General features: G+C 41.9%; 1 protein-coding gene and 1 pseudogene across 1 annotated transcript in view; one reads left to right on the forward strand and one right to left on the reverse strand.

Annotated features, from left to right (window-relative positions):
• Positions 1–11543, reverse strand: part of ADIPOR2 (adiponectin receptor 2) — a 51927-nt gene extending 40384 nt beyond the window's left edge. The window contains exon 1 of the mRNA XM_059935020.1: positions 11252–11543. The gene's annotated coding sequence lies outside the window, so the exon portion shown is untranslated. The remainder of the gene's footprint in view (positions 1–11251) is intronic.
• On the forward strand, positions 6527–8195 carry LOC132372810 (protein SDA1 homolog; annotated as a pseudogene).
• Positions 11544–15431: the final 3888 nt, after the last annotated feature.

Here is a 15431-nt window from a genome sequence, read left to right on the forward strand (position 1 = left end):
AACTTAGTGGAGACTATGAATTCAAATCTGTATCTAACTCCAAAGACCATACCTTACCACCATGTTACAGGGCTTCATTAAAGGCACAAATAGTCCATTAAAGCCACTGGTCATGGTCACGGATAAAAAACACCTTTATAAAAAGGATTTGAGGACCTGGTGGCACAGTGGTTAAGAATCCACCTGCCAATACAGGGGACACGGGTTCAAGCCTTGGTCTGGGAAGATCCCACATGCCGTGGAGCAACTAAGCCTGTGTGCCACAACTACTGAGCCTGTGCTGTATAGAGCCCGCGAGCCACAACTACTGAGCCCTCGCGCCACAACTACTGAAGCCCGTGTGCCTAGAGCCCGTGCTCCACAACAACAGAAGCCACCTCAATGAGAAGCCCGCGCACCGCAACGAAGAGTAGCCCCCGCTCGCCACAACTAGAGAAAGCCCGCGCGCAACGAAGACCCAATGTAGCCAAAAATAAATTAATTAATTAAAGAAAAAAAGGATTTGATACAACTCTTATAGGCATGTTACAATGGTCGTTTCCATTTCCCAAGATCTATAAGTAACCCTGAGTTTCTAAAACAAAGAACAGTACACAAAAATGCAAACGTACATGATAGGAACAACAGTCCTGAATGTTACAGTCAGAGAAATCCTGACAAGCCCATGATACATAAATTGTCATATCTACACTAAACCAAAATATGTAAATTAGGCAAAGACTTCCTTTCATAAATCATCTGCACTATAATACCATATAACCACACTCTTGCTCCAACTATTTCAGAAATAAAATCTGTCCAGGTAAAATATCTGATCTGTACAGTCAATGTTTCAGGCAAAATCAAAAACCCTACTTTGGTAAAGACCTGTCTCCATAAGTAAATAACAGTCATTCAGGGCCCTATCTCATCCTGCATAATACCCTCCACAACATAAGTTTCTTTTTTGTTTTTAGTTTCTACAATGCTGCAGATGGAGAAACCAAGAAGTGATTAGTTATCTTTCTCAATATCACAATCAGAAATCTACAAATAAAACTTGTGTCTACAACCTTTCCCAATATCACTAAATTCCACTAAACCACAAGGTCTTCTTTCAACCACAAGTGTAAAAGAAAAGGAATGGGAAAAAAAAACAAACAAACCTAGAATATATAACTATCTGCAGACCTCACAGCAACTCTTCTCAGACTAAAAACCCTTTTTAAGTGGAAACAAAAATAGTTTTCATTCTTAAATTAAGAGATTTGTAGCGATTTCTATCAGACATTTCAGAAAGATCCAAATTTACATGTATAATTCTAAAATCAAAACTGAAAGTCTCGGACTTCCCTGGTGGCGCAGTGGTTAAGAATCTGCCTGCCGATGCAGGGGACACGAGTTCGAGCCCTGGTCCGGGAAGACCCCACATGCCACGGAGCAACTAAGCCTGTGCACCACAACTACTGAAGCCCATGCACCTAGAGCCTGTGCCCCGCAACAAGAGAAGCCACTGCAATCAGAAGCCCACACGCAGCAACAAAGACCCAATGCAGCCAAAAATAAATAGATAAATAAAATTTTAAAAAAAATTTTTTTAAAAAGACCCAACGCAGCCAAATAAACAAACTTATTTTAAAAAAAAGTTTATCCTCAAACTGTCTGAAACCTAGCTTCTATTTAAAAAGTGGTTGAGAGCTTCCCTGGTGGCGCAGTGGTTAAGAATCCACCTGCCAAAGCAGGGGACACGGGTTCGAGCCCTGGTCCGGGAAGATCCCACATGCCACAGAGCAACTAAGCACGTGCGTCACAACTACTGAGCCTGCACTCTAGAGCCTGCGAGCCACAACTACTGAAGGCCGTGCACCTAGAGCCCGTGCTCTGCTATAAGAGAAGCCACCGCAATGAGAAGCCTGCGCACTGCAAGGAAAAACAGCCCCCGCTCTCTGCAACTAGAGAAAGCCATGCACAGCAACAGAGAACCAAAGCAGCCAAAAGTAAATAAATAGAATAAATATATTTTATAAATAAATAAATTAATTAAAAAGTGGTTGAGAGAAATGACATTTGGATGAGATCTACAAAATGTGCTATATTTATCTACTCCTCTAGGTTCTGTTTCTGGATCAAGCAATCCACCAATCAATTACTCTGGCCCAGAAGTCACAAACTTGAACATTTGAAGCAACCTGATGAATGACAAAAAGGCTGTTATTGTGTTGAACCAGAAACTGCTCAAAAGGTTTACAATTCAAATTTAAAAACACAGTGTTAAACAGTGCTGTGGTAACTGGCTATGCATATAAAAAAATTAGATCCCTGACTCACATCATATACAAAAAAAATTTTTTCAGGCAAGATCAAGATCTAAATATAAAATACCAAATTTCTAAAACGTTTAGAAAGAAATGCAGAGACCTAAATGACCTTGGAGTATGGAATAGATTTCTTAAATAAGGCACCAAGGACACAAACCAATAGGAAAAATGATGATAGATTTGACAATCCTTTCTATTCAACAAACCATATAAAAAGTTAACAGATAAGCCACACAGACTAGAAAATACCTACAATTCATTTCACAGACATAACCAGGATATGCAATAAACTCCTAAAAGCAATTTTAAAAGGACAACCCAATTGGGGGGGGAGAGACAGAGAGGGACAGACAGCTAAGAAACAGAAATCTGAATAGTCACTCAACATTTCAACATGCTCAATCTCATAATTAATCAAGAAAAATTTTAAGATAGTATCATTTCACACTCATCTGACTTGTAAACATGTAATAAATCTGACAATGTCATGGATCTATAAGGATTTAGATATAGCAATTCTCATATTCTCATGCTAAAAAAACACAAAGTGTCTCAATTCTGAAAAGCAATTTGGCAATATCTGATAGAACTTTAAATTCCCATAACCTCAAACCCAGTAATTCCACTTCTGGGTAATTTACACCAGAGAATTCATTTCAAACTTGGTAACCACACACACACACACACACACACACACACACACAAATTTCACAAAACATTTAATCCTTACTGCAAAACAACCTGATATTTCTCTAAATTATTTTAATTCCTAAAGTGGTTTCATAACCGATTAATGGTTCCCAACATGCAGTTTGAAAAACTTGCCAAAGATCTTAAATATGTGCACAAGGATTTCTAACCAGGAATGTTCAATGTAGCATTGTTTTTAAAACAGGAAAAATGGAAACAACCTAAATACCTATCAACACGAAAATAAATTTAAACTGGCTGTATTCGCATAATAATACAACTATACAGTAGATAAAAGTGATGACTATAGGATGAACCATATGAAACTACCATTTTTGTAGGTCAAAAATGGTAAAAATATCAGCAATTTCATGAGTCTAAAAAAACTTGTTTCATGAAAAACAAGTTACAGAGTAGGTAGAATATTGCTTATATAAAGTTTGAAAATACCCAAAACATAATACTGATCTGTTCCTGAATATACTCCTATATAGTAATTATATAAAAACAGGTATTAGAAACACCAAATTCAAGATATCATTACTTCTGGGAAGAAAGTGAAACGTAACCCAAGAAGGTGCTTCAACTGTATGTGAAAGGTTTTTCTTTAAAAAAAAAAAAAAACGGAAGTGTGGGAAAACGTTGAGATCTGATATAACTGTATGGTGGATGTGTGAAGATTAATTATATTGGTCTCTGTATTCTCCCGTATGTTTGAAATACGTTAAGAAAAAAAAAAAATCTGTATTAGCCAACTAAAACACACATCTGCAGCCTAAATTCAAACCAACTGCTCCATATAAAATTTCTTTCATTGGCTTGAAACGTTAATGCATCATCCTCACATTTTTTTAACAAGGGCTTCTAGCCAAAAAAATAATAAATAAATAAAATAAAGCTTTATGTAACACCCAATTTAAATAGTTCCTTAAAATCCATCAAGGGAAGATTTATCCCTGGAAAATTGGTCTTGTTCCTCCTTCCAGTTCAGTGCTATATATTTTACCATATTTCCATTTTTATCTCGGCTGCCAAGAAAATTCAAATCCAAATTTTATTCTTAGTCATTGAATTATGCTGCCACTTGGGAAAAGAATATATGCTTTCTCCTTTTCCTCATTTTTCTTTAATATATATATATAATTATTATATTTCTGGCTCTTTTAAGTTACAGAAATTCTGCAATGAAATAAAATGTAAATAAATTCCAAGAAAATAAAAATAAACTTTCTGTTCCACCGTGCTAAGGAGTTTTCACCACCATTGCTTCTTCCTGGACCAAAGGAATGGGTATGCAAATACAACTATGCATACATGTTCATGACACTAAAATTTCAGGACATACAGGATTAAAGTCAATATGCTACCAGTGAAAAATAATTAGCTAATATACAAACAAAAAAATGTATACAAAAGAAAACGTGAAGTTGGTCAAAATTTAATAAGCTAATTATTTCTTTCTCTTCAAGACCATTTTGCTTTGTATGCTTTGTTTTCCTGTGCATGGATATTGTGGAAAATTCATAAATCCAATAAGAATATGTAACATTACAAGTCATATATAAAGAAAGTTCTGTGTTTTTTGTGTGTGTATGTGGTCTTCTATTTAAATACTTGAAGTGTCCTTTCCCACAGGTATTTTCCCCATGCCTGAAGATATTCTGGCAGTTTCCTGAATTTGGCTTCCCTTCTCCTTCTGTCTGGAGCCTCACAATGTCTACTGAAGCCAAGCATACCATTTAGGCAGCACACATCCTCTCTAACACATGGTATACCCCAATACAGCAATTTCAAAACCATGGGTTACATGAAACAAATCCCCTAATTAATCCATTCCTTAACTTCCAAAACTGAATACCAAATGTTCCTATTAAATAGGTTTGGTTAATTATTTCCTTACAAACAGGGACTAGGATGTCAATCGCTCTTATTTATCTCATTTTAGAAATAAAGGATAATACAGAGGGACTTCTCTGGCAGTCCAGTGGTTAACACTTTGCCTTCCAATGCAGGGAATGCGGGTTCGATCCCTGGTCAGCAAGCTAAGATTCCCACATGCCTCGCAGCCAAAAAAACCAAAACATAAAACAGAAGCAATATTGTAACAAATTCAATAAGGACTTTAAAAATGGTCCACATCAAAAAAATCTTTTTAAAAAAAGGGATAACATAGAGAATATACACCAAGATGACAATTCTGTGCTGCAATTTTTCAAGTTTACATTTCACAAAGACTTTGAAAAGGTTATTTTTAACAAAGTTAAAGCACTTCACTCAGCAGTAAGCCCAAAACAACATAATCCAATTTAGGTTTTGGAAAGAATATAACATTTACTCACCACCAGGATTACAACAGATATGAATAAAGTTACATGCGCCTCATCTTCAAGAAATATATAGTCTACTGGGCAGTCGCCCAGATTCTTTTAACAGGGATGGCAAAATCACGCTGCTTTCCAGGACTAGATAGGGAATCTAAACAGGTGAGCAGCTCTGTCTAAGGGGTAAGTACTAGAAAGAACAACTACAGAATGTAGATTTTGCCTAAAGTAATTCTAAATCAACTTCAAAAGAATGCTATCAGAACAAAACACATCTCCCAGTGAGACAGAACACATCATTGCAAGATATGTTTAACTGGGGCTTCCCTGGTGGCACAGTGGTTAAGAATCCACCTGCCAATGCAGGGGACACGCGTTCGAGCCCTGGTCCGGGAAGATCCCACATGCCGCGGAGCAACGAAGCCCGTGCACCACAACTACTGAGCCTGCGCTCTAGAGCCCGGGCTCCGCAACAAGAGGAGCCACTGCAGTGAGAAGCCCGCGCACCGCAAAGAAGAGTAGCCCCTGCTCGCTGCAACTAGAGAAAGCCCGTGTGCAGCAACGAAGACCCAACACAGCTAAAAATAAATTTATTTAAAAAAATAAAAATAAAAATAAAATAAAATACAGACTGTTTAAAAAAAAAAAAGATATGTTTAACTGCCAATCAGATACAGACTGAAAAAAAAGTTGGAAATGGCAATGGAGAAGCTAGACCTTGGCCACATTTCTGGTTAAGAGTTTACATTGCTGTGGCTTTTCTGGACGGCAGTCTGGCAATATACATCAAAAAGAAAAACATGCATTTCCTTCAACCCAGTAACTAGACTCTTAGAGAGCTACTCTAAAGAGCCATCAGCCTGCAACAATTGTACATACAATGCATATGCATAATATACAATAAATTTAAACAATCTAAACATCCAGCAATAGGAACACTATTAAATTATGGTGCACACATTCAATAAGATACTAACAAACGATTTAAAGAACAGAGTAGACACAAATGTATTGACCTGGAAAGCCATCATGAGTGTTGGTTTTTAAAGCACACTACTATGAGCCAAGATGGCGCCATGTGCCAAGCTCCCAAGTGCTACTTCCGGTCACACCTGGAAGCAAGATTCCAAGCCACAGCCTGAGAAGGGTTGGCTGGTGTCAGTGGTGTAGCTCTTCTGAGAACTGCTCAAGGAGAGCCAGTCTGCAGCCAACTTGTCCAGCAGAAATAAACACTAGCTGCCCAGCAACCTGCAAGCAGTTACAGAAATAATAAAGTAGACCCTCTGGCCTACACTGAGGAGTTTCCACAGCAGAATATTCACTACAAACCCAACGTGGGAGATTTTCAAGTTGCAACCAAATAAACCCAGCAAAGAACTGGCAAAGCTGGTGATGTTTATGGCACAGATTGGTCACTGCCACCCAGAACATCTAGATAACTTTCCTCAAGAACGGAAAGATCTGCCCTCCTACAGCTACACTGTCTTGAATGTAGGTCTTCCAATAACATTTTGCAATACTCTGATCTTGCTGAGAACCTCATCTATCCATCAAGGTTGCCAGAGATCTTCTTTGAACCTCGACGCTGCCATGTAAGTTGCTACGACTCTGTACACTCATTTTGTGACCGATGAGAATAAAAGTGCAAAAACAAGAATAAGGTGAATATAGTATTGCAAAATTACACATGTACATGTTAAGGGACAGCAACGCAACTGCACCCAAGATATCTTTGGAAGTGATGACTAAACTACAGAAGAAGCATCTGAAATGACGCCAAGACCGTCAATGTTATCACAACCGTATGCTTCTGTCTCTTTTTTTTTGTAATCTTTTGGCTGTGCCGTGCAGCACGTGGGATCTTATTCCCCAACCAGGGATCAAACCCTCTCACTGCATTGGAACCGCGAAGTCTTAACCACTGGGCCACCAGGGAAGTCCCACAACTGTGTGGCTCTCTAAGGTCACCAAGGTATTAGTCGCTGCCTTGACCTTCTTACAAGGGCAAGATGAACAAGAGGAAGAGGACAACGACTCAGAATGCTAATGCAGCGTGCCTTGGGGGAGAGGCTCTAAACACAAGAAAAGAAGCTTACCAAAGTACTTCAGAAACAAAAGAAAAAAGTTACAAGTGTTTAACTTTTCAGCTATCCATTTGATTCATGAGCCCCAAGAATTTGCACAAAAACTACTAAAGCAGCTGTAGAGTTATAAGGAGACATCTGAAGTGAAGTTAGTGCTCCTGAACCTTATCTCCAGATTGGCAGGAATTCACATGCTTTTTCTATCCCCTTGTGCAAAGGTTTCTGCAGCAGCACCAAAGAGAAGTAACAAGATCCTTCGGTCTGCTGTATACACTTCTCAGCACCTGGGAGTCCCAGAGCGCATTCCGGTGTTGCTCATGACCATGCCACCCATTCTGTTATGACAAGGACTCTGGGGAAGTCATGACAGTAGGAAACAAAGCTCTGAAAGAGATAACAGCTCAACGACTAAAAAACCTCCTCAAAACCTGGCCCAGTATAAAACACAAAGAAAGAATGTGATGATGTCTCCTAGGACTCTGATTCAGTTCTTCCAAAAACTGAATCCTCAGATACTGCAGAAGGAATTCCAGGGTAAGACTACAGAGGCCTCAATAAAATCAAGCATACAAGAATATGGAGAATTAGATGCTAACGATTACATTCCGGGAACAGACGTTCTGGAAGTTGAGGAAGAGAATGCTGAGAACGATCACGATGGGTGGGGAAACACCAGTCTCAGTGAGGAGGAAGCTGATGCTAAGTGGGGTGATGGGCACCACTCTTCCGATGAAAAGCAGCAAGAAATCTCCGAGAAGCTGAATCGCTTCACAGAGGAGCCAGAATGTCCCATCAAAAAATAAGATTTTCTTCAGAGAAAAGCAGCTGGTGCTACAAAATAAACTTCTGAAAAAGAGAAAACGAAGTAACTTCCAGGCAAGTTTTCCACTCCAAGGAAAAGGCTAAATTTGTGTCATTAATCTGAATGTTAGTGAATAAAGACTTCATTTGCATTAAAAAGTCCAGAAGCACTATATTTTGAAAATCACTCCAAAAAAGCACACTGCTGAACAATGGTTGGTTTGATCCCATTTTAAAAACTCTGCAACAGGAAAAATGAGCCCTAATATGTAGATTTTAATTAACAATGTAGCAATATTGGTTTATCAATTGTAACAAATACAGCATGTTAATGCAAGGTGTTATCAACAAGGGAAAATGGAGGGTGGGTAATATGAGAAATTTCTTTACTATCCACACAGACTTCTGTAAATCTAAAACTGCTCTAATAAAGTCTATTAATTTTTTAAAAACCTACATGTGTAGACAGATTTGCAAATAAACATTGGCATATGCAGACAAAGAGAGGCGGAAAGCTCTGTATCAAACTTATTAACAGTGGTTTTCTACAGAGAGTGAAGAGCTCAAGGAAGACTTTTCACATTATATATCTCTGGACTGTCTAAAAACTTGCTACACTGAGCAATACTCTAAGAGGCTCTGCAGGACATGGAGCGCCTGGGTCCTGCAACCAGAGTGCATGGATTCAAATCCCAGCTCCACCATTAACTAGCTGACAAACTCGGGCAGTTAATCTCTCCATGCCTCAGTTTCCTCATCTGGAACTAGGGATAATAGTTTGTGTACCCACACAAAGTTGCTGCAGGTATTAAGTTACTTACTACATGGTAAGTATTGGAAAGCTACCTAGTCCATAGTAAGTGCTCAATAAATAGTGTCCTCCACCGCCACCAAGCATCCACTGTGCCTCAGTTTTTTTTTAAATCTTGACTGGTAAGACAAATCAGGAAAACTTGGCTCATCAAGCCCTTTCTAGTGAGATCTACAATCCAGAGAATACAATGTATTCAACAGCCAAATAAAAATAATCTGAGTTTTTAACAGATTACAAATCAACACTTAGCAATATAAGCCCATTTATATGAAAACAATCACTAATAGATTCTATAAGGATAATCACAAAAACAAACCCCTCTAAGTGCTGTGATTCTGGATAATATTTACTTTCTCCTTTATACTTTACTGAGTCATTTTAATTTTCCACATTGAATATGCATCATTTTTAATGAAATAAAGTAGGAGTCGGCAAACTTTTTCTATTGAAGCCCACAGAGTAAATATTTTACCCTTTACAGGCCATAAGGGTCTCTGTCCCAACTATTCAACTCTACTGTTGCACCACAAAAGCAACCAGGCAATACCTAAATGAACGCATACGGCTATGTCCCATTGAAAATTTAATTTACAAAAACAGGAAGCTGGCAGGACACTGCCCACAAGCTGTCAAGTTTGCCAACCCTGAAATAAAGAAGGAAACAAAATTGTTTTCATTTTGGAAAACAAAATATAATTTACAACAAAGAAAGTGCATGAGCTAAATTGACACTATTGATGGGGAAAAAAAACCTATTCACTTATTAATATATGGGAATGTACGGACAGAAAAACACAAACTCTTTCATTTAGGCTCTGGAAATCCTCCTCTCATCCTTAGTGCCCCAGTAAGAGAAAACTTGCTAAGGAGCCTAAAGTTTAGATAGGAACATACACTAGTGGGTAGGCAATCACAAACAGAAACTAAAAGAAGTATGTCTTTCATATTTAAATCAACTTGAAATTTCTTCAAATTTCATAATAATTCACCAAGTAGCAGCCACCACAGGCGTGGAAGTCCCAACTACTGATGGAAGGATTTTAGTCTTGGATAATCACAATCGACACTGACAAATTTGTGAAAGGAGATGAAAACATCTATGGACATCTAACAGCATTAGAAGTGAAATTTCTATGAAATAAACATTAGAAATGAAAAAGTCAGGAATGAAAAATCTATGAAATTCTAACGGAATTAGAGTCAGAGGGTGGTTAAGATGAGACATGCAAGTGGCCTTTGATAGGACACTTCAAACTTCAAAACTGACAAAGTTTCTGATCTCTGCCCCAAAAATAAAGCTTTGGGTTGAAGGAAACTATTCTTAACATTTCACTTGGAACATGGTTTGAAATATTATGACAGATTTCTTGGAGTTTTCAATGGTTTCTTTGGAGGAAGGAAGGACTGTTTTGGGAAGAGCTATGAAGACTGCGAAGTCCAGAGTCTAAACCTAAAGACGTTAGACGACCACTCTGCTAAAAAGACGCCAACACCCTGCAACGCAGCCAGCGTGCCGGGTACAACCGCAGCGGGACCTCTCAAGCTTTCTGCTGGGCGACCTCGCCAAGTTGTCAAACCCCAGAGGAGACGGTAAACAAGACCCAGAGCCAGCGGTGCCCAATGCGAGCTCTCGCACAGACGCCCAGACCCACCGAAGCCGGTGAGCAGCAGTCTCAAGGGGCGACACCGACGCCCGGCAGCCCGACGCCCGGGACACCAGGCCCAGAACGCGGTCCAGCCGGCCGCCTGCGCGCGGGCAAGCACCGGTGAGGGGTCTCCCCGCCGCTGGGGCCGGACGGGGGCCCAAGCGGAGCCCACCCAGGAGTGCGGCCAGCAGAGACGAGGAGGGGCGCTAGGGCCTGGGGGACTCAGGGCGGGGGGGGGGGGGGGCCCGGGGCCGAAGAAAGCCGGGGCCGAGGGACCCGGGGCTGGGGGGGCCGGTACCAAAGGGAGCTGGGGCCGAAAGGAGCCGGGGCTGAGAGGACCCGGGATGGAAGGAAGCCGGGGACCCGGAGCTGAAGGGACTCGGGACTGAGGGGACCCAGGGCTGGGGGGGCCGGAAGGGAGCCGGGGCTGAGAGGCCCGGGGCGGAGGAAACCCGGCCCTGAGGGGCGCCGGCCCGGGGGTCGGGCGGACCGAGCAGGGGATGGAGGAGCGCGCTCCCCGCCCGCCGCGCTGCCAGGACACCCGCCCTCAGCCCTCGCCCCCGCCGGCCTGGCCCGTGCTCCCACTCGAGAAACTCACTAGAGCTCGCCGCCGCCTCGCCACGCGTCTCGGACTCCTCGGAACCGCGGCCGCCGGGACCCCAAACCAGCGGAGGGGCCGCCCGCTGCCGCCGCCGCGACCCAGCGTCCGGGAGGGTCCTCACACCGCCGCCGCCGTGACGCGAATCGCAAGAGGCGGCTCTGGCCAATGAGAGCGCTCCTCGTGCGCAGCCGCAGTGGCCCAAGCCGGAAGCGCCCCGCCAGGCCGCTCCCGGGCCTGGAGCGGCTTGGTAGCCGCCGGGGGGTCCGCAACACGATCCGGCGGCGCCGAGCGCCCCGGCACACGGAAGTCCTTTCGCTTCCCTGCCGCCGGAGGCGGGAGCGTGTGCAGCGGAAGAGGCGGGGCCGCCCGGCTTGGGAAGCTTCCCGGTCACTATGGATACAGCTCACACGCCTTGGGCGGAACCGAAACTGAGGGATTGCTAAGCGTAGTCTGTGGAGGCCTCGGACCTAAATCCGAAACATCTTGCCCAAAACAACAGCGTTTGCCTTTTATTACCTCCCGAAGACGCTGCCATTTGTGCCCCACGACTTCCAGAAAACGAATGTGAGCCCGCTCCTCTTAAATGTAATTCAGAGCGATTTTTAAAATGTTTTAGCGTAATAGCAGGTCAGAAACTAATGCAGCAATAAATACCGTGTCGTTTTCTACTTGTGAGTTTCAATTGAGCTCTAACTTCTTAGACCCCAAGATCGGGTTTCGCTACATATTCTACAAGAAAAGGAAGTGCAGGAGTTGGCCGGTGTAGAAAATGTTTTCTTCACATTCAGTTCTAAGAGGGATTTATCACGCTCCAAAGAGGTTATATTGCCTTAACTGTCAAAAATCTTGCTATACTGATTAAAGGAAACCCATAAGCTTTCAAGGACATCCATGCCCCAGGCCTGTCCCTCCCTGGAACCACACCAACCGAAAACGAAGGAGGCTGGAAAAAGCGTCACAGATCTATCAAAAGACCGAAGATCCGATACGCAATATACGGAAAAATGTTTAAAATAGAGAACTCTCCAGTCTGGAAATGTAAAATCTAAGAAGTGATTAAAGTTACTAAAATCAGAAAGAGCATGAATAAGATGGTCTTAATACTAGTATTTTAGAACTAAGTCCACCCAGTTAAGCTTGAAAGATAAATCAAAGCAGACAAACTTACACTTCCACAGCACCTCAGAAACAACACCAGTGTATTTGCAGAGCGAATCTGACCCGTGTACCGACTCACACAGGGCACAGATGAGAACAAGGGCCTCAGGCTTAATGAGAGGTCTACTAAAGAGGACAGAGCTACATAGAAGACCATTAAATAAGAGAGTGTTCAAAGACTTCAAACCTTTTCTGCAACCTCCTCTCAATGATTTTGCTTTGACAAAACAAAAGTGCTTTCCTCTGGAACAGTCCTTCGTGGGCTGAAACATGTGAGAAAGATCCTTATGATTTTCCCACCAAGATTCTTCCTCTCATTCTCTGTCATCTTGTTCCCAGTCCCAGATCACTACTGCCAATTCCTGATGCTCCCAGTGATGAAACAAACCCCATCATTTCCTCAGAATGCTCACACCTTCTCAGCCAGTGAAGACACTGACACCATCCCTGACCTGAAGGGCCATCCCCCGAGTCCCACATCCACAGGTGGCTTCATCCATATCTCTTACCTAAAGGTCACCACTAAATGTCCCAAAGCAGATATTTCAGGTCTCTCTCCCCAACTGTGCTTCAGTTCATAATCTTTATATATTGTCTTCTAACTAGCAGTCCAAAAACCAAGGGGAATTCAGTAAAATTCAGTAAAATTCTGAAACAACTGTGTCAGCTGTGGATTTTTAGAATGTCTGTTCCCTCCATCCTAAATGTGTCACAGTTCTCCACAGGAGGGTGGAGTACTTCCTCTTCTGCAGCACCCAGGAAAGAGTCCCTTCCACTCCTACTCCCCATCCTAGTCACGAATGACCCAACAGTGCCCTGAGGCACAGCTAGTCTACAATGATCAGATGTTGTTGACAGAGAAGCGCATCACTGGGTAAGTGACATTCATAATCCGGTTTCAGAAACCCCAGAATGAGGCGTCAGTGGCTCTACAGTATGCTGCAGAAATGGTGATGATGGCCTTGCTCTGGGGACAGACTCAGCCTGCATTGTGATCTGCAGGTCAACAGCCAATGAGAACTGAAGAGGTAACCAGAGCGACCAGCAAATGAAGGTGCAGCTTTCAAATGCTAAAGGACAAAGAAAATGCTCCAGACCCCATTGTGAATTTAAGCTTGGAGTTCCAACTGGTTTGTTTTGTTTTGTTTTCCTTCTCCAATAAAGGAAAGAGAAATTATATTATTTTTCTAATCAGAACAATTGCTATTTTTAAGGAGAAAAAAGAGAGAAATTATTCTACTAGTGACAATCAAAGTTAGCAGTCTTCTTTGAAAGAACTGTCTACCGCTTTTCAAAGAAAAACAAAATTACAAAAGGAGATTAACATCTGCATCATTACGAAATACCTAAAACCAACCTAAGCTCTTCTCTTCTCCCGCAGTATCTATAAGCTTCTGAAATATAAACATTAGAATTGAGGGGAAAAAATCTGGACAAAGTGAAAGATGGACCATAAAAAAAGAGAAACCAAGAAAAAAGAGCAAGAAATGTCAAACCAGTCCTTGTGTTTGTCTCATACATATGTTGTAGGAGAGGAAAAATTTCTTTCTACCCTCTTAGGTTCTGCAGCTGGCCTAAGAAGTAAACTGAGATAAAACATTACTAACAAGAGAAAAGCTTATAAATTGAACGTTTTTACATGCACACAGGAGTCTTCAGAAGGAAAATGAAGACCTGAGGAGGACATTAGAGCCAAAAGCTTACATACCTTTTTACATAAAGAACAAAAAATTGTGGGCATGTGGTGAGACAAAGTGGCTTGGACTAGGGACAGTAAATTGGGGGACAATGCCTAGGAAATATACGGGGAGGGGGGAACTCATGGAATATCAGGCTACTTTAGTAGGGTTCTTAGCACAGGTCCATTTTGGTTTAGGTCAACTCCCAGTCTAAGAATGTTCTACAGAATCATCATGTTGCACACCTGAAACTTATACAATGTTAAATGTCAATTATATCTCAATAAAACTGGTAGAAAAAAAATAAAGAATGCTCTCTTCCTGGTACAGGGAGGTACCTTTTTCATGGGAAATGTTATGACCTGGTTTTAGGTAGAAAGGGGGAGGTAGGACAGAGAACCCTTCCTGTATCTGCTATTTCCCAAGTGCCCTCAGCTGAAAATAATCAGTATGCCAAAGTGGCGTATTTTGGGGTTGTGTGTTCTATACCCCTTCAATGTAAAACAAACTGTGAAATACAGCCAGCTAATTGGATTTTTTCTTTAACACAAGCTTTTTACTATTTATTTTATTTTATTTTATTTTTCTTTTTGGCTGTGTTGGGTCTTCGTTGCTGCGCGCGGGCTTTCTCTAGTTGCTGCGAGTGGGGCTACTCCTCGTTGCAGTGCGTGGGTGACTCATTGCGGTGGCTTCTCTTGTTGCGGAGCACGGGCTCTAGGCACACAGGCTTCCATAGTTGTGGCGCACAGGCTCAGTAGTTGTGGCACACGGGCTTAGTTGCTCCGCGGCATGTGGGATCTTCCCGGACCAGGGCTCGAACCCGTGCCCTCTGCATTGGCAGGCAGATTCTTAACCACTGCGCCACCAGGGAAGTCCAAACTAATTGGATTTTGAAGCATTGGGATTCCATGGTGTTAGCTGCTTTGAAACTAATCTAGTAATGTCTATGGCAAATTCAGAGGGAAATACATAAATATCTGTATTCTGGCTTGTCATTAAACTGATATCAAATAGCTATAGTGATAAAAATCGCATTCATCTTGGATTTGAAAGTTTCCAAGCAGTCCATTTTAAACCCTTGGAGAAACGTCACAACACACTAAATTCCCATTCGTGCCACATAGTACTCGCGTTTCAAACCGAGGATAAACAGCGGTGTAAACATTCTCGTGGTTATGTAAATTACATGAGCAGCTCCTGAAACACAAGTTAGGTAGCATAGCTCTGGGGAAAGAGCATCATTACCAGCTGTGCTACTGACTCACTGTTTAACTATGGCCTGTGCATTAGTTCTCGCTAAGCTTCAGTATCTTCAACAATGAAATGAAGGCGTTTGTTAA

Source organism: Balaenoptera ricei, chromosome 10 (genome assembly GCF_028023285.1).
Source record: "Balaenoptera ricei isolate mBalRic1 chromosome 10, mBalRic1.hap2, whole genome shotgun sequence".
Classification (NCBI taxonomy): domain Eukaryota; kingdom Metazoa; phylum Chordata; class Mammalia; order Artiodactyla; family Balaenopteridae; genus Balaenoptera; species Balaenoptera ricei.